This window comes from Lissotriton vulgaris, chromosome 11 (assembly GCF_964263255.1).
Source record: "Lissotriton vulgaris chromosome 11, aLisVul1.2, whole genome shotgun sequence".
NCBI lineage: Eukaryota > Metazoa > Chordata > Amphibia > Caudata > Salamandridae > Lissotriton > Lissotriton vulgaris.
In genome coordinates, this window is record NC_141699.1 from 483,365,941 (window position 1) to 483,382,415 (window position 16,475).

Consider the following 16,475-nt stretch of genomic DNA (forward strand, 5'->3'; position numbering starts at 1 on the left):
TTTTTGCCGTTTAACTCTGTGACTTGATGAGGATTGCGTAACAAGAAGTAAACATTTACTTAACTAAACCAAATGGTGTTCATGCAAAATCACACTACGCTGCAAGCAGGATTCGAACCTGCGCAGGGAAACCCCATTGGATTTCGAGTCCAACGCCTTAACCACTCGGCCATCGCAGCTGCGTGAGTATGATGTCACTGTTGTCGTATACGAGCCATGCGCTACTCATGTCAGGTCGAGACCTAAAAAATAAAGTAACGGAAGGACGGGGCACATACCAGCAGTGCCCTGTTGTCCTCACTTATTTCGCATACTTTCATACAATTAATAAAAATAGCAATATGCATCACTCAAAATGAGTGACAGGGCACAGATGAGCGGTAATCAATCACTGCACATTTCTACCCTCGTTTCTATATATTACGGCGGTGGCAACTGGCCCTTAAGTGTACTCAGAAAGAGTCCAAAAGCCTAAACAAGACACGCTTTCATAAAAAAAATTACTCATTTCGTAACTTGTCTAGATCAGGCAGGATAGGTCCAGACTACAAACCCTTCCGAGCCACCTGCTCTCTAAAACACTTCCTAGGTGTGGAAATTGTTTTAATGTTTACATCTAGTTTGAGTTTTTGCCATTTAACTCTGTGACTTGATGAGGATTGCGTAACGAGAAGTGAACATTTCCTTAACTAAACCAAATGGTGTTCATGCAAAATCATACTACGCTGCAAGTAGGATTCGAACCTGCGCAGGGAAACCCCATTGGATTTCGAGTCCAACGCCTTAACCACTCGGCCATCGCAGCTGCATGAGTATGATGTCACTGTTGTCGTATACGAGCAATGCTCTGCTCATGTCAGGCGGAGACCAAAAAAATAAAGTAACGGAAGGACGGGGCACGTACCAGCAGTGCCCTGTTGTCCTCGCTTATTTTGCATGCTTTCATACAATTAATAAAAATAGCAACATGCATCACTCAAAGTGAGTGAAAGGGCACAGATGAGTGGTAATCAATCACTGCATGTTTCTACCCACTTTTCCCTATATTACGGCGGTGGTAACAGGCCCTTAAGTGTACTATGAAAGAGTCCAAAAGCCTAAACAAGACATGCATCATAAAAAAAAGTACTCTTTTCATGACTTGTCTAGATCAGGCAGGACAGGTCCAGACTACAAACCCTTCCGAGCCACCAGCTCTCTAAAACACTTCCTGGGTGTGGAAATTGTCTCAATGTTTACATCTAGTTTGAGTTTTTTCCATTTAACTCTGTGACTTGATGAGGATTGCGAACAAGAAGTGAACATTTCCTTAACTAAACCAAATGGTGTTCATGCAAAATAACACTACGCTGCAAGCAGGATTCGAACCTGCGCAGGGAAACCCCATTGGATTTCAAGTCCAACGCCTTAACCACTCGGCCATCGCAGCTGCATGAGTATGATGTCACTGTTGTCGTATACGAGCCATACTCTGCTCATGTCAGGCCGAGACCAAAAAATAAAGTAACAGAAGGACGGGGCACGTACCAGCAGTGCCCTGTTGTCCTCACTTATTTTGCATGCTTTCAGACAATTAATAAAAATAGCAATACGCATCACTCAAAGTGAGTGACAGGGCACCGATGAGCGGTAATCAATCAATGCAGATTTCTATCCTCGTTTCCCTATATTACGGCGGTGGCAACTGGCCCTTAAGTGTACTCAGAAAGAGTCCAAAAGCTTAAACAAGACACGCTTCATAAAAAAAAGCACTCTTTTCATGACTTGTCTAGATCAGGCAGGACAGGTCCAGACTACGAACCCTTCCGAGCCACCTGCTCTCTAAAACACTTCCTGAGTGTGGAAATTGTCTCAATGTTTACATCTAGTTTGAGTTTTTGCAGTTTAACTCTGTGACTTGATGAGGATTGCGTAATGAGAAGTGAACATTTACTTAACTTAACCAAATGGTGTTCATGCAAAATCTCATGCCGCTGCAAGCAGGATTCGAACCTACGTGGGGAAACCCCATTGGATTTCAAGTCCAACGCCTTAACCACTCGGCCATCGCAGCTGCATGAGTATGATGTCACTGTTGTCGTATACGAGCCATACTCTGCTCATGTCAGGCCGAGACCAAAAAATAAAGTAACAGAAGGACGGGGCACGTACCAGCAGTGCCCTGTTGTCCTCACTTATTTTGCATGCTTTCATACAATTAATAAAAATAGCAACATGCATCACTCAAAGTGAGTGAAAAGGCACAGATGAGTGTTATTCAATCATTGCGCATTTCTACCCTCTTTTCCCTATATTACGGCGGTGGTAACGGGCCCTTAAGTGTACTAAGAAAGAGTCCAAAAGCCTAAACAAGACACGCTTCATAAAAAAATAATTACTCTTTTCATGATTTGTCTAGATCATGCAGGACAGGTCCAGACTACGAACCCTTCCGAGGCACCTGCTCTCTAAAACACTTCCTGGGTGTGGAAATTGTCTCAATGTTTACATCTAGTTTGAGTTTTTGCCGTTTAACTCTGTGACTTGATGAGGATTGCGTAACAAGAAGTAAACATTTACTTAACTAAACCAAATGGTGTTCATGCAAAATCACACTACGCTGCAAGCAGGATTCGAACCTGCGCAGGGAAACCCCATTGGATTTCGAGTCCAACGCCTTAACCACTCGGCCATCGCAGCTGCGTGAGTATGATGTCACTGTTGTCGTATACGAGCCATGCGCTACTCATGTCAGGTCGAGACCTAAAAAATAAAGTAACGGAAGGACGGGGCACATACCAGCAGTGCCCTGTTGTCCTCACTTATTTCGCATACTTTCATACAATTAATAAAAATAGCAATATGCATCACTCAAAATGAGTGACAGGGCACAGATGAGCGGTAATCAATCACTGCACATTTCTACCCTCGTTTCTATATATTACGGCGGTGGCAACTGGCCCTTAAGTGTACTCAGAAAGAGTCCAAAAGCCTAAACAAGACACGCTTCATAAAAAAAATTACTCATTTCGTAACTTGTCTAGATCAGGCAGGATAGGTCCAGACTACAAACCCTTCCGAGCCACCTGCTCTCTAAAACACTTCCTAGGTGTGGAAATTGTTTTAATGTTTACATCTAGTTTGAGTTTTTGCCATTTAACTCTGTGACTTGATGAGGATTGCGTAACGAGAAGTGAACATTTCCTTAACTAAACCAAATGGTGTTCATGCAAAATCATACTACGCTGCAAGTAGGATTCGAACCTGCGCAGGGAATCCCCATTGGATTTCGAGTCCAACGCCTTAACCACTCGGCCATCGCAGCTGCATGAGTATGATGTCACTGTTGTCGTATACGAGCAATGCTCTGCTCATGTCAGGCGGAGACCAAAAAAATAAAGTAACGGAAGGACGGGGCACGTACCAGCAGTGCCCTGTTGTCCTCGCTTATTTTGCATGCTTTCATACAATTAATAAAAATAGCAACATGCATCACTCAAAGTGAGTGAAAGGGCACAGATGAGTGGTAATCAATCACTGCATGTTTCTACCCACTTTTCCCTATATTACGGCGGTGGTAACAGGCCCTTAAGTGTACTATGAAAGAGTCCAAAAGCCTAAACAAGACATGCATCATAAAAAAAAGTACTCTTTTCATGACTTGTCTAGATCAGGCAGGACAGGTCCAGACTACAAACCCTTCCGAGCCACCAGCTCTCTAAAACACTTCCTGGGTGTGGAAATTGTCTCAATGTTTACATCTAGTTTGAGTTTTTTCCATTTAACTCTGTGACTTGATGAGGATTGCGAACAAGAAGTGAACATTTCCTTAACTAAACCAAATGGTGTTCATGCAAAATAACACTACGCTGCAAGCAGGATTCGAACCTGCGCAGGGAAACCCCATTGGATTTCGAGTCCAACGCCTTAACCACTCGGCCATCGCAGCTGCATGAGTATGATGTCACTGTTGTCGTATACGAGCAATGCTCTGCTCATGTCAGGCGGAGACCAAAAAAATAAAGTAACGGAAGGACGGGGCACGTACCAGCAGTGCCCTGTTGTCCTCGCTTATTTTGCATGCTTTCATACAATTAATAAAAATAGCAACATGCATCACTCAAAGTGAGTGAAAGGGCACAGATGAGTGGTAATCAATCACTGCATGTTTCTACCCACTTTTCCCTATATTACGGCGGTGGTAACAGGCCCTTAAGTGTACTATGAAAGAGTCCAAAAGCCTAAACAAGACATGCATCATAAAAAAAAGTACTCTTTTCATGACTTGTCTAGATCAGGCAGGACAGGTCCAGACTACAAACCCTTCCGAGCCACCTGCTCTCTAAAACACTTCCTAGGTGTGGAAATTGTTTCAATGTTTACATCTAGTTTGAGTTTTTGCCATTTAACTCTGTGACTTGATGAGGATTGCGTAACGAGAAGTGAACATTTCCTTAACTAAACCAAATGGTGTTCATGCAAAATTTCATGACGCTACAAGCAGGATTCGAACCTACGCGGGGAAACACCATTGGATTTCAAGGCCAACGCCTTAACCACTCGGCCATCGCAGCTGAATGAGTATGATGTCACAGTTGTCGTATACGAGCCATGAACTACTCACGTCAGGCCGAGACATAAAAAATAAAGTAACAGAAGGACGGGGCACGTACCAGCAGTGCCCTGTTGTCCTCACTTATTTTGCATGCTTTGATACAATTAATAAAAATAGCAATACGCATCACTCAAAGTGAGTGACAGGGCACCGATGAGCGGTAATCAATCACTGCACATTTCTATCCTCGTTTCCCTATATTACGGCGGTGGCAACGGGCCCTTAAGTGTACTCAGAAAGAGTCCAAAAGCTTAAACAAGACACGCTTCATAAAAAAAGTACTCTTTTCATGACTTGTCTAGATCAGGCAGGACAGGTCCAGACTACGAACCCTTCCGAGCCACCTGCTCTCTAAAACACTTCCTGAGTGTGGAAATTGTCTCAATGTTTACATCTAGTATGAGTTTTTGCAGTTTAACTCTGTGACTTGATGAGGATTGCGTAATGAGAAGTGAACATTTACTTAACTAAACCAAATGGTGTTCATGCAAAATCTCATGCCGCTGCAAGCAGGATTCAAAACTACGCAGGGAAACCCCATTGAATTTCAAGTCCAACGCCTTAACCACTCGGCCATCGCAGCTGCGTGAGTATGATGTCACTGTTGTCGTATACGAGCCATGCGCTACTCATGTCAGGTCGAGACCTAAAAAATAAAGTAACGGAAGGACGGGGCACATACCAGCAGTGCCCTGTTGTCCTCACTTATTTCGCATACTTTCATACAATTAATAAAAATAGCAATATGCATCACTCAAAATGAGTGACAGGGCACAGATGAGCGGTAATCAATCACTGTACAATTCTACCCTCGTTTCCATATATTACGGCGGTGGCAACGGGCCCTTAAGTGTACTCAGAAAGAGTCCAAAAGCCTAAACAAGACACGCTTCATAAAAAAATTACTCATTTCGTAACTTGTCTAGATCAGGCAGGATAGGTCCAGACTACAAACCCTTCCGAGCCACCTGCTCTCTAAAACACTTCCTAGGTGTGGAAATTGTTTCAATGTTTACATCTAGTTTGAGTTTTTGCCATTTAACTCTGTGACTTGATGAGGATTGCGTAACGAGAAGTGAACATTTCCTTAACTAAACCAAATGGTGTTCATGCAAAATCACACTAGGCTGCAAGCAGGATTCGAACCTGCGCAGGGAAACCCCATTGGATTTCGAGTCCAACGCCTTAACCACTCGGCCATCGCAGCTGCATGAGTATGATGTCACTGTTGTCGTATACGAGCCATGCTCTGCTCATGTCAGGCGGAGACCAAAAAAATAAAGTAACGGAAGGACGGGGCACGTACCAGCAGTGCCCTGTTGTCCTTCATTATTTTGCATGCTTTCATACAATTAATAAAAATAGCAACATGCATCACTCAAAGTGAGTGAAAGGGCACAGATGAGTGGTAATCAATCACTGCATGTTTCTACCCACTTTTCCCTATATTACGGCGGTGGTAACAGGCCCTTAAGTGTACTAAGAAAGAGTCCAAAAGCCTAAACAAGACATGCATCATAAAAAAAAGTACTCTTTTCATGACTTGTCTAGATCAGGCAGGACAGGTCCAGACTACAAACCCTTCTGAGCCACCAGCTCTCTAAAACACTTCCTGGGTGTGGAAATTGTCTCAATGTTTACATCTAGTTTGAGTTTTTTCCATTTAACTCTGTAACTTGATGAGGATTGCGAACAAGAAGTGAACATTTCCTTAATTAAACCAAATGGTGTTCATGCAAAATCACACTACGCTGCAAGCAGGATTCGAACCTGCGCAGGGAAACCCCATTGGATTTCAAGTCCAATGCCTTAACCACTCGGCCATCGCAGCTGCATGAGTATGATGTCACTGTTGTCGTATACGAGCCATACTCTGCTCATGTCAGGCCGAGACCAAAAAATAAAGTAACAGAAGGACGGGGCACGTACCAGCAGTGCCCTGTTGTCCTCACTTATTTTGCATGCTTTCATACAATTAATAAAAATAGCAACATGCATCACTCAAAGTGAGTGAAAAGGCACAGATGAGTGGTAATCAATCATTGCGCATTTCTACCCTCTTTTCCCTATATTACGGCGGTGGTAACGGGCCCTTAAGTGTACTAAGAAAGAGTCCAAAAGCCTAAACAAGACACGCTTCATAAAAAAATAATTACTCTTTTCATGATTTGTCTAGATCATGCAGGACAGGTCCAGACTACGAACCCTTCCGAGGCACCTGCTCTCTAAAACACTTCCTGGGTGTGGAAATTGTCTCAATGTTTACATCTAGTTTGAGTTTTTGCCGTTTAACTCTTTGACTTGATGAGGATTGCGTAACAAGAAGTAAACATTTACTTAACTAAACCAAATGCTGTTCATGCAAAATCACACTACGCTGCAAGCAGGATTCGAACCTGCGCAGGGAAACCCCATTGGATTTCGAGTCCAACGCCTTAACCACTCGGCCATCGCAGCTGCGTGAGTATGATGTCACTGTTGTCGTATACGAGCCATGCGCTACTCATGTCAGGTCGAGACCTAAAAAATAAAGTAACGGAAGGACGGGGCACATACCAGCAGTGCCCTGTTGTCCTCACTTATTTCGCATACTTTCATACAATTAATAAAAATAGCAATATGCATCACTCAAAATGAGTGACAGGGCACAGATGAGCGGTAATCAATCACTGCACATTTCTACCCTTGTTTCTATATATTACGGCGGTGGCAACTGGCCCTTAAGTGTACTCAGAAAGAGTCCAAAAGCCTAAACAAGACACGCTTCATAAAAAAAATTACTCATTTCGTAACTTGTCTAGATCAGGCAGGATAGGTCCAGACTACAAACCCTTCCGAGCCACCTGCTCTCTAAAACACTTCCTAGGTGTGGAAATTGTTTCAATGTTTACATCTAGTTTGAGTTTTTGCCGTTTAACTCTGTGACTTGATGAGGATTGCGTAACAAGAAGTAAACATTTACTTAACTAAACCAAATGGTGTTCATGCAAAATCTCATGACGCTGCAAGCAGGATTCGAACCTACGCGGGGAGACCCCATTGGATTTCAAGTCCAACGCCTTAACCACTCGGCCATCGCAGCTACTTGAGTATGATGTCACAGTTGTCGTATACGAGCCATGCACTACTCACGTCAGGCCGAGACATAAAAAATAAAGTAACAGAAGGACGGGGCACGTACCAGCAGTGCCCTGTTGTCCTCACTTATTTTGCATGCTTTCATGCAATTAATAAAAATAGCAATACGCATCACTCAAAGTGAGTGACAGGGCACCGATGAGCGGTAATCAATCACTGCACATTTCTATCCTCGTTTCCCTATATAACGGCGGTGGCAACGGTCCCTTAAGTGTACTCAGAAAGACTCCAAAAGCTTAAACAAGACACGCTTCATAAAAAAAGTACTCTTTTCATGACTTGTCTAGATCAGGCAGGACAGGTCCAGACTACGAACCCTTCCGAGCCACCTGCTCTCTAAAACACTTCCTGGGTGTGGAAATTGTCTCAATGTTTACATCTAGTTTGAGTTTTTGCAGTTTAACTCTGTGACTTGATGAGGATTGCGTAATGAGAAGTGAACATTTACTTAACTTAACCAAATGGTGTTCATGCAAAATCTCATGCCGCTGCAAGCAGGATTCGAACCTACGTGGGGAAACCCCATTGGATTTCAAGTCCAACGCCTTAACCACTCGGTCATCGCAGCTGCGTGAGTATAATGTCACTGTTGTCGTATACGAGCCATGCGCTACTCATGTCAGGTCGAGACCTAAAAAATAAAGTAACGGAAGGACGGGGCACATACCAGCAGTGCCCTATTGTCCTCACTTATTTCGCATACTTTCATACAATTAATAAAAATAGCAATATGCATCACTCAAAATGAGTGACAGGGCACAGATGAGCGGTAATCAATCACTGCACATTTCTACCCTCGTTTCCATATATTACGGCGGTGGCAACGGGCCCTTAAGTGTACTCAGAAAGAGTCCAAAAGCCTAAACAAGACACGCTTCATAAAAAAAATTACTCATTTCGTAACTTGTCTAGATCAGGCAGGATAGGTCCAGACTACAAACCCTTCCGAGCCACCTGCTCTCTAAAACACTTCCTAGGTGTGGAAATTGTTTCAATGTTTACATCTAGTTTGAGTTTTTGCCATTTAACTCTGTGACTTGATGAGGATTGCGTAACGAGAAGTGAACATTTCCTTAACTAAACCAAATGGTGTTCATGCAAAATCTCATGACGCTACAAGCAGGATTCGAACCTACGCGGGGAAACACCATTGGATTTCAAGTCCAACGCCTTAACCACTCGGCCATCGCAGCTGCGTGAGTATGATGTCACAGTTGTCGTATACGAGCCATGAACTACTCACGTCAGGCCGAGACATAAAAAATAAAGTAACAGAAGGACGGGGCACGTACCAGCAGTGCCCTGTTGTCCTCACTTATTTTGCATGCTTTGATACAATTAATAAAAATAGCAATACGCATCACTCAAAGTGAGTGACAGGGCACCGATGAGCGGTAATCAATCACTGCACATTTCTATCCTCGTTTCCCTATATTACGGCGGTGGCAACGGTCCCTTAAGTGTACTCGGAAAGAGTCCAAAAGCTTAAACAAGACACGCTTCATAAAAAAAGTACTCTTTTCATGACTTGTCTAGATCAGGCAGGACAGGTCCAGACTACGAACCCTTCCGAGCCACCTGCTCTCTAAAACACTTCCTGAGTGTGGAAATTGTCTCAATGTTTACATCTAGTATGAGTTTTTGCAGTTTAACTCTGTGACTTGATGAGGATTGCGTAATGAGAAGTGAACATTTACTTAACTAAACCAAATTGTGTTCATGCAAAATCTCATGCCGCTGCAAGCAGGATTCAAACTTACGCGGAGAAACCCCATTGGATTTCAAGTCCAACGCCTTAACCACTCGGCCATCGCAGCTGCGTGAGTATGATGTCATTGTTGTCGTATACGAGCCATGCGCTACTCATGTCAGGTCGAGACCTAAAAAATAAAGTAACGGAAGGACGGGGCACTTACCAGCAGTGCCCTGTTGTCCTCACTTATTTCGCATACTTTCATACAATTAATGAAAATAGCAATATGCATCACTCAAAATGAGTGACAGGGCACAGATGAGCGGTAATCAATCACTGCACATTTCTACCCTCGTTTCTACATATTACGGCGGTGGCAACTGGCCCTTAAGTGTACTCAGAAAGAGTCCAAAAGCTTAAACAAGACACGCTTCATAAAAAAACAATTACTCATTTCGTAACTTGTCTAGATCAGGCAGGATAGGTCCAGACTACAAACCCTTCCGAGCCACCTGCTCTCTAAAACACTTCCTAGGTGTGGAAATTGTTTCAATGTTTACATCTAGTTTGAGTTTTTGCCATTTAACTCTGTGACTTGATGAGGATTGCGTAACGAGAAGTGAACATTTCCTTAACTAAACCAAATGGTGTTCATGCAAAATCATACTACGGTGCAAGCAGGATTCGAACCTGCGCAGGGAAACCCAATTGGATTTCGAGTCCAACGCCTTAACCACTCGGCCATCGCAGCTGCATGAGTATGATGTCACTGTTGTCGTATACGAGCAATGCTCTGCTCATGTCAGGCGGAGACTAAAAAAATAAAGTAACGGAAGGACGGGGCACGTACCAGCAGTGCCCTGTTGTCCTCGCTTATTTTGCATGCTTTCATACAATTAATAAAAATAGCAACATGCATCACTCAAAGTGAGTGAAAGGGCACAGATGAGTGGTAATCAATCACTGCATGTTTCTACCCACTTTTCCCTATATTACGGCGGTGGTAACAGGCCCTTAAGTGTACTATGAAAGAGTCCAAAAGCCTAAACAAGACATGCATCATAAAAAAAAGTACTCTTTTCATGACTTGTCTAGATCAGGCAGGACAGGTCCAGACTACAAACCCTTCCGAGCCACCAGCTCTCTAAAACACTTCCTGGGTGTGGAAATTGTCTCAATGTTTACATCTAGTTTGAGTTTTTTCCATTTAACTCTGTGACTTCATGAGGATTGCGAACAAGAAGTGAACATTTCCTTAACTAAACCAAATGGTGTTCATGCAAAATCACACTACGCTGCAAGCAGGATTCGAACCTGCGGAGGGAAACCCCATTGGATTTCGAGTCCAACGCCTTAACCACTCAGCCATCGCAGCTGCATGAGTATGATGTCACTGTTGTCGTATACGAGCCATACTCTGCTCATGTCAGGCCGAGACCAAAAAATAAAGTAACAGAAGGACGGGGCACGTACCAGCAGTGCCCTGTTGTCCTCACTTATTTTGCATGCTTTCAGACAATTAATAAAAATAGCAATACGCATCACTCAAAGTGAGTGACAGGGCACCGATGAGCGGTAATCAATCACTGCAGATTTCTATCCTCGTTTCCCTATATTACGGCGGTGGCAACGGGCCCTTAAGTGTACTCAGAAAGAGTCCAAAAGCTTAAACAAGACACGCTTCATAAAAAAAAGTACTCTTTTCATGACTTGTCTAGATCAGGCAGGACAGGTCCAGACTACGAACCCTTCCGAGCCACCTGCTCTCTAAAACACTTCCTGAGTGTGGAAATTGTCTCAATGTTTACATCTAGTTTGAGTTTTTGCAGTTTAACTCTGTAACTTGATGAGGATTGCGAACAAGAAGTGAACATTTCCTTAACTAAACCAAATGGTGTTCATGCAAAATCACACTACGCTGCAAGCAGGATTCAAACCTGCGCAGAGAAACCCCATTGGATTTCAAGTCCAACGCCTTAACCACTCGGCCATCGCAGCTGCATGAGTATGATGTCACTGTTGTCGTATACGAGCCATACTCTGCTCATGTCAGGCCGAGACCAAAAAATAAAGTAACAGAAGGACGGGGCACGTACCAGCAGTGCCCTGTTGTCCTCACTTATTTTGCATGCTTTCATACAATTAATAAAAATAGCAACATGCATCACTCAAAGTGAGTGAAAAGGCACAGATGAGTGTTATTCAATCATTGCGCATTTCTACCCTCTTTTCCCTATATTACGGCGGTGGTAACGGGCCCTTAAGTGTACTAAGAAAGAGTCCAAAAGCCTAAACAAGACACGCTTCATAAAAAAATAATTACTCTTTTCATGATTTGTCTAGATCATGCAGGACAGGTCCAGACTACGAACCTTTCCGAGGCACCTGCTCTCTAAAACACTTCCTGGGTGTGGAAATTGTCTCAATGTTTACATCTAGTTTGAGTTTTTGCCGTTTAACTCTGTGACTTGATGAGGATTGCGTAACAAGAAGTAAACATTTACTTAACTAAACCAAATGGTGTTCATGCAAAATCACACTACGCTGCAAGCAGGATTCGAACCTGCGCAGGGAAACCCCATTCGATTTCGAGTCCAACGCCTTAACCACTCGGCCATCGCAGCTGCGTGAGTATGATGTCACTGTTGTCGTATACGAGCCATGCGCTACTCATGTCAGGTCGAGACCTAAAAAATAAAGTAACGGAAGGACGGGGCACATACCAGCAGTGCCCTGTTGTCCTCACTTATTTCGCATACTTTCATACAATTAATAAAAATAGCAATATGCATCACTCAAAATGAGTGACAGGGCACAGATGAGCGGTAATCAATCACTGCACATTTCTACCCTCGTTTCTATATATTACGGCGGTGGCAACTGGCCCTTAAGTGTACTCAGAAAGAGTCCAAAAGCCTAAACAAGACACGCTTCATAAAAAAAATTACTCATTTCGTAACTTGTCTAGATCAGGCAGGATAGGTCCAGACTACAAACCCTTCCGAGCCACCTGCTCTCTAAAACACTTCCTAGGTGTGGAAATTGTTTTAATGTTTACATCTAGTTTGAGTTTTTGCCATTTAACTCTGTGACTTGATGAGGATTGCGTAACGAGAAGTGAACATTTCCTTAACTAAACCAAATGGTGTTCATGCAAAATCATACTACGCTGCAAGTAGGATTCGAACCTGCGCAGGGAAACCCCATTGGATTTCGAGTCCAACGCCTTAACCACTCGGCCATCGCAGCTGCATGAGTATGATGTCACTGTTGTCGTATACGAGCAATGCTCTGCTCATGTCAGGCGGAGACCAAAAAAATAAAGTAACGGAAGGACGGGGCACGTACCAGCAGTGCCCTATTGTCCTCACTTATTTCGCATACTTTCATACAATTAATAAAAATAGCAATATGCATCACTCAAAATGAGTGACAGGGCACAGATGAGCGGTAATCAATCACTGCACATTTCTACCCTCGTTTCCATATAATACGGCGGTGGCAACGGGCCCTTAAGTGTACTCAGAAAGAGTCCAAAAGCCTAAACAAGACACGCTTCATAAAAAAAATTACTCATTTCGTAACTTGTCTAGATCAGGCAGGATAGGTCCAGACTACAAACCCTTCCGAGCCACCTGCTCTCTAAAACACTTCCTAGGTGTGGAAATTGTTTCAATGTTTACATCTAGTTTGAGTTTTTGCCATTTAACTCTGTAACTTGATGAGGATTGCGTAACGAGAAGTGAACATTTCCTTAACTAAACCAAATGGTGTTCATGCAAAATCTCATGACGCTACAAGCAGGATTCGAACCTACGCAGGGAAACACCATTGGATTTCAAGTCCAACGCCTTAACCACTCGGCCATCGCAGCTGCGTGAGTATGATGTCACAGTTGTCGTATACGAGCCATGAACTACTCACGTCAGGCCGAGACATAAAAAATAAAGTAACAGAAGGACGGGGCACGTACCAGCAGTGCCCTGTTGTCCTCACTTATTTTGCATGCTTTGATACGATTAATAAAAATAGCAATACGCATCACTCAAAGTGAGTGACAGGGCACCGATGAGCGGTAATCAATCACTGCACATTTCTATCCTCGTTTCCCTATATTACGGCGGTGGCAACGGTCCCTTAAGTGTACTCAGAAAGAGTCCAAAAGCTTAAACAAGACACGCTTCATAAAAAAAGTACTCTTTTCATGACTTGTCTAGATCAGGCAGGACAGGTCCAGACTACGAACCCTTCCGAGCCACCTGCTCTCTAAAACACTTCCTGAGTGTGGAAATTGTCTCAATGTTTACATCTAGTATGAGTTTTTGCAGTTTAACTCTGTGACTTGATGAGGATTGCGTAATGAGAAGTGAACATTTACTTAACTAAACCAAATTGTGTTCATGCAAAATCTCATGCCGCTGCAAGCAGGATTCAAACTTACGCGGAGAAACCCCATTGGATTTCAAGTCCAACGCCTTAACCACTCGGCCATCGCAGCTGCGTGAGTATGATGTCATTGTTGTCGTATACGAGCCATGCGCTACTCATGTCAGGTCGAGACCTAAAAAATACAGTAACGGAAGGACGGGGCACTTACCAGCAGTGCCCTGTTGTCCTCACTTATTTCGCATACTTTCATACAATTAATGAAAATAGCAATATGCATCACTCAAAATGAGTGACAGGGCACAGATGAGCGGTAATCAATCACTGCACATTTCTACCCTCGTTTCTATATATTACGGCGGTGGCAACTGGCCCTTAAGTGTACTCAGAAAGAGTCCAAAAGCTTAAACAAGACACGCTTCATAAAAAAAAATTACTCATTTCGTAACTTGTCTAGATCAGGCAGGATAGGTCCAGACTACAAACCCTTCCGAGCCACCTGCTCTCTAAAACACTTCCTAGGTGTGGAAATTGTTTCAATGTTTACATCTAGTTTGAGTTTTTGCCATTTAACTCTGTGACTTGATGAGGATTGCGTAACGAGAAGTGAACATTTCCTTAACTAAACCAAATGGTGTTCATGCAAAACCACACTACGCTACAAGCAGGATTCGAACCTGCGCAGGGAAACCCCATTGGATTTCGAGTCCAACGCCTTAACCACTCGGCCATCGCAGCTGCATGAGTATGATGTCACTGTTGTCGTATACGAGCCATGCTCTGCTCATGTCAGGCGGAGACCAAAAAAATAAAGTAACGGAAGGACGGGGCACGTACCAGCAGTGCCCTGTTGTCCTCACTTATTTTGCATGCTTTCATACAATTAATAAAAATAGCAACATGCATCACTCAAAGTGAGTGAAAGGGCACAGATGAGTGGTAATCAATCACTGCATGTTTCTACCCACTTTTCCCTATATTACGGCGGTGGTAACAGGCCCTTAAGTGTACTATGAAAGAGTCCAAAAGCCTAAACAAGACATGCATCATAAAAAAAAGTACTCTTTTCATGACTTGTCTAGATCAGGCAGGACAGGTCCAGACTACAAACCCTTCCGAGCCACCAGCTCTCTAAAACACTTCCTGGGTGTGGAAATTGTCTCAATGTTTACATCTAGTTTGAGTTTTTTCCATTTAACTCTGTGACTTGATGAGGATTGCGAACAAGAAGTGAACATTTCCTTAACTAAACCAAATGGTGTTCATGCAAAATCACACTACGCTGCAAGCAGGATTCGAACCTGCGCAGGGAAACCCCATTGGATTTCGAGTCCAACGCCTTAACCACTCGGCCATCGCAGCTGCGTGAGTATGATGTCACTGTTGTCGTATACGAGCCATGCGCTACTCATGTCAGGTCGAGACCTAAAAAATAAAGTAACGGAAGGACGGGGCACATACCAGCAGTGCCCTGTTGTCCTCACTTATTTTGCATGCTTTCAGACAATTAATAAAAATAGCAATACGCATCACTCAAAGTGAGTGACAGGGCACCGATGAGCGGTAATCAATCACTGCAGATTTCTATCCTCGTTTCCCTATATTACGGCGGTGGCAACGGGCCCTTAAGTGTACTCAGAAAGAGTCCAAAAGCTTAAACAAGACACGCTTCATAAAAAAAAGTACTCTTTTCATGACTTGTCTAGATCAGGCAGGACAGGTCCAGACTACGAACCCTTCCGAGCCACCTGCTCTCTAAAACACTTCCTGAGTGTGGAAATTGTCTCAATGTTTACATCTAGTTTGAGTTTTTGCAGTTTAACTCTGTAACTTGATGAGGATTGCGAACAAGAAGTGAACATTTCCTTAACTAAACCAAATGGTGTTCATGCAAAATCACACTACGCTGCAAGCAGGATTCAAACCTGCGCAGAGAAACCCCATTGGATTTCAAGTCCAACGCCTTAACCACTCGGCCATCGCAGCTGCATGAGTATGATGTCACTGTTGTCGTATACGAGCCATACTCTGCTCATGTCAGGCCGAGACCAAAAAATAAAGTAACAGAAGGACGGGGCACGTACCAGCAGTGCCCTGTTGTCCTCACTTATTTTGCATGCTTTCATACAATTAATAAAAATAGCAACATGCATCACTCAAAGTGAGTGAAAAGGCACAGATGAGTGTTATTCAATCATTGCGCATTTCTACCCTCTTTTCCCTATATTACGGCGGTGGTAACGGGCCCTTAAGTGTACTAAGAAAGAGTCCAAAAGCCTAAACAAGACACGCTTCATAAAAAAATAATTACTCTTTTCATGATTTGTCTAGATCATGCAGGACAGGTCCAGACTACGAACCCTTCCGAGGCACCTGCTCTCTACAACACTTCCTGGGTGTGGAAATTGTCTCAATGTTTACATCTAGTTTGAGTTTTTGCCGTTTAACTCTGTGACTTGATGAGGATTGCGTAACAAGAAGTAAACATTTACTTAACTAAACCAAATGGTGTTCATGCAAAATCACACTACGCTGCAAGCAGGATTCGAACCTGCGCAGGGAAACCCCATTGGATTTCGAGTCCAACGCCTTAACCACTCGGCCATCGCAGCTGCGTGAGTATGATGTCACTGTTGTCGTATACGAGCCATGCGCTACTCATGT

General features: G+C 43.4%; 22 non-coding genes across 22 annotated transcripts; all 22 read right to left on the reverse strand.

The window, feature by feature from the left end:
- Positions 1 to 97: 97 nt before the first annotated feature.
- TRNAS-CGA (transfer RNA serine (anticodon CGA)) lies at positions 98 to 179 on the reverse strand. The gene has a single exon. It is a non-coding gene; the product is annotated as a tRNA-Ser (tRNA).
- A 544-nt stretch (positions 180 to 723) lies between these two features.
- Positions 724 to 805, reverse strand: TRNAS-CGA (transfer RNA serine (anticodon CGA)). The gene has a single exon. It is a non-coding gene; the product is annotated as a tRNA-Ser (tRNA).
- A 542-nt stretch (positions 806 to 1,347) lies between these two features.
- TRNAS-UGA (transfer RNA serine (anticodon UGA)) lies at positions 1,348 to 1,429 on the reverse strand. The gene has a single exon. It is a non-coding gene; the product is annotated as a tRNA-Ser (tRNA).
- A 542-nt stretch (positions 1,430 to 1,971) lies between these two features.
- On the reverse strand, positions 1,972 to 2,053 carry TRNAS-UGA (transfer RNA serine (anticodon UGA)). The gene has a single exon. It is a non-coding gene; the product is annotated as a tRNA-Ser (tRNA).
- Positions 2,054 to 2,597: 544 nt separating this feature from the next.
- On the reverse strand, positions 2,598 to 2,679 carry TRNAS-CGA (transfer RNA serine (anticodon CGA)). Its single transcript has one exon. It is a non-coding gene; the product is annotated as a tRNA-Ser (tRNA).
- Positions 2,680 to 3,222: 543 nt separating this feature from the next.
- Positions 3,223 to 3,304, reverse strand: TRNAS-CGA (transfer RNA serine (anticodon CGA)). The gene has a single exon. It is a non-coding gene; the product is annotated as a tRNA-Ser (tRNA).
- A 542-nt stretch (positions 3,305 to 3,846) lies between these two features.
- On the reverse strand, positions 3,847 to 3,928 carry TRNAS-CGA (transfer RNA serine (anticodon CGA)). Its single transcript has one exon. It is a non-coding gene; the product is annotated as a tRNA-Ser (tRNA).
- Positions 3,929 to 5,719: 1,791 nt separating this feature from the next.
- Positions 5,720 to 5,801, reverse strand: TRNAS-CGA (transfer RNA serine (anticodon CGA)). The gene has a single exon. It is a non-coding gene; the product is annotated as a tRNA-Ser (tRNA).
- Positions 5,802 to 6,343: 542 nt separating this feature from the next.
- TRNAS-UGA (transfer RNA serine (anticodon UGA)) lies at positions 6,344 to 6,425 on the reverse strand. The gene has a single exon. It is a non-coding gene; the product is annotated as a tRNA-Ser (tRNA).
- Positions 6,426 to 6,969: 544 nt separating this feature from the next.
- TRNAS-CGA (transfer RNA serine (anticodon CGA)) lies at positions 6,970 to 7,051 on the reverse strand. The gene has a single exon. It is a non-coding gene; the product is annotated as a tRNA-Ser (tRNA).
- Positions 7,052 to 7,594: 543 nt separating this feature from the next.
- Positions 7,595 to 7,676, reverse strand: TRNAS-UGA (transfer RNA serine (anticodon UGA)). The gene has a single exon. It is a non-coding gene; the product is annotated as a tRNA-Ser (tRNA).
- Positions 7,677 to 8,843: 1,167 nt separating this feature from the next.
- TRNAS-UGA (transfer RNA serine (anticodon UGA)) lies at positions 8,844 to 8,925 on the reverse strand. The gene has a single exon. It is a non-coding gene; the product is annotated as a tRNA-Ser (tRNA).
- Positions 8,926 to 10,094: 1,169 nt separating this feature from the next.
- Positions 10,095 to 10,176, reverse strand: TRNAS-CGA (transfer RNA serine (anticodon CGA)). Its single transcript has one exon. It is a non-coding gene; the product is annotated as a tRNA-Ser (tRNA).
- A 542-nt stretch (positions 10,177 to 10,718) lies between these two features.
- On the reverse strand, positions 10,719 to 10,800 carry TRNAS-CGA (transfer RNA serine (anticodon CGA)). The gene has a single exon. It is a non-coding gene; the product is annotated as a tRNA-Ser (tRNA).
- Positions 10,801 to 11,341: 541 nt separating this feature from the next.
- On the reverse strand, positions 11,342 to 11,423 carry TRNAS-UGA (transfer RNA serine (anticodon UGA)). Its single transcript has one exon. It is a non-coding gene; the product is annotated as a tRNA-Ser (tRNA).
- A 544-nt stretch (positions 11,424 to 11,967) lies between these two features.
- TRNAS-CGA (transfer RNA serine (anticodon CGA)) lies at positions 11,968 to 12,049 on the reverse strand. The gene has a single exon. It is a non-coding gene; the product is annotated as a tRNA-Ser (tRNA).
- Positions 12,050 to 12,592: 543 nt separating this feature from the next.
- TRNAS-CGA (transfer RNA serine (anticodon CGA)) lies at positions 12,593 to 12,674 on the reverse strand. Its single transcript has one exon. It is a non-coding gene; the product is annotated as a tRNA-Ser (tRNA).
- A 543-nt stretch (positions 12,675 to 13,217) lies between these two features.
- On the reverse strand, positions 13,218 to 13,299 carry TRNAS-UGA (transfer RNA serine (anticodon UGA)). Its single transcript has one exon. It is a non-coding gene; the product is annotated as a tRNA-Ser (tRNA).
- A 1,168-nt stretch (positions 13,300 to 14,467) lies between these two features.
- TRNAS-CGA (transfer RNA serine (anticodon CGA)) lies at positions 14,468 to 14,549 on the reverse strand. Its single transcript has one exon. It is a non-coding gene; the product is annotated as a tRNA-Ser (tRNA).
- Positions 14,550 to 15,091: 542 nt separating this feature from the next.
- On the reverse strand, positions 15,092 to 15,173 carry TRNAS-CGA (transfer RNA serine (anticodon CGA)). The gene has a single exon. It is a non-coding gene; the product is annotated as a tRNA-Ser (tRNA).
- Positions 15,174 to 15,715: 542 nt separating this feature from the next.
- Positions 15,716 to 15,797, reverse strand: TRNAS-UGA (transfer RNA serine (anticodon UGA)). Its single transcript has one exon. It is a non-coding gene; the product is annotated as a tRNA-Ser (tRNA).
- A 544-nt stretch (positions 15,798 to 16,341) lies between these two features.
- Positions 16,342 to 16,423, reverse strand: TRNAS-CGA (transfer RNA serine (anticodon CGA)). The gene has a single exon. It is a non-coding gene; the product is annotated as a tRNA-Ser (tRNA).
- Between the last annotated feature and the right edge of the window lie 52 nt (positions 16,424 to 16,475).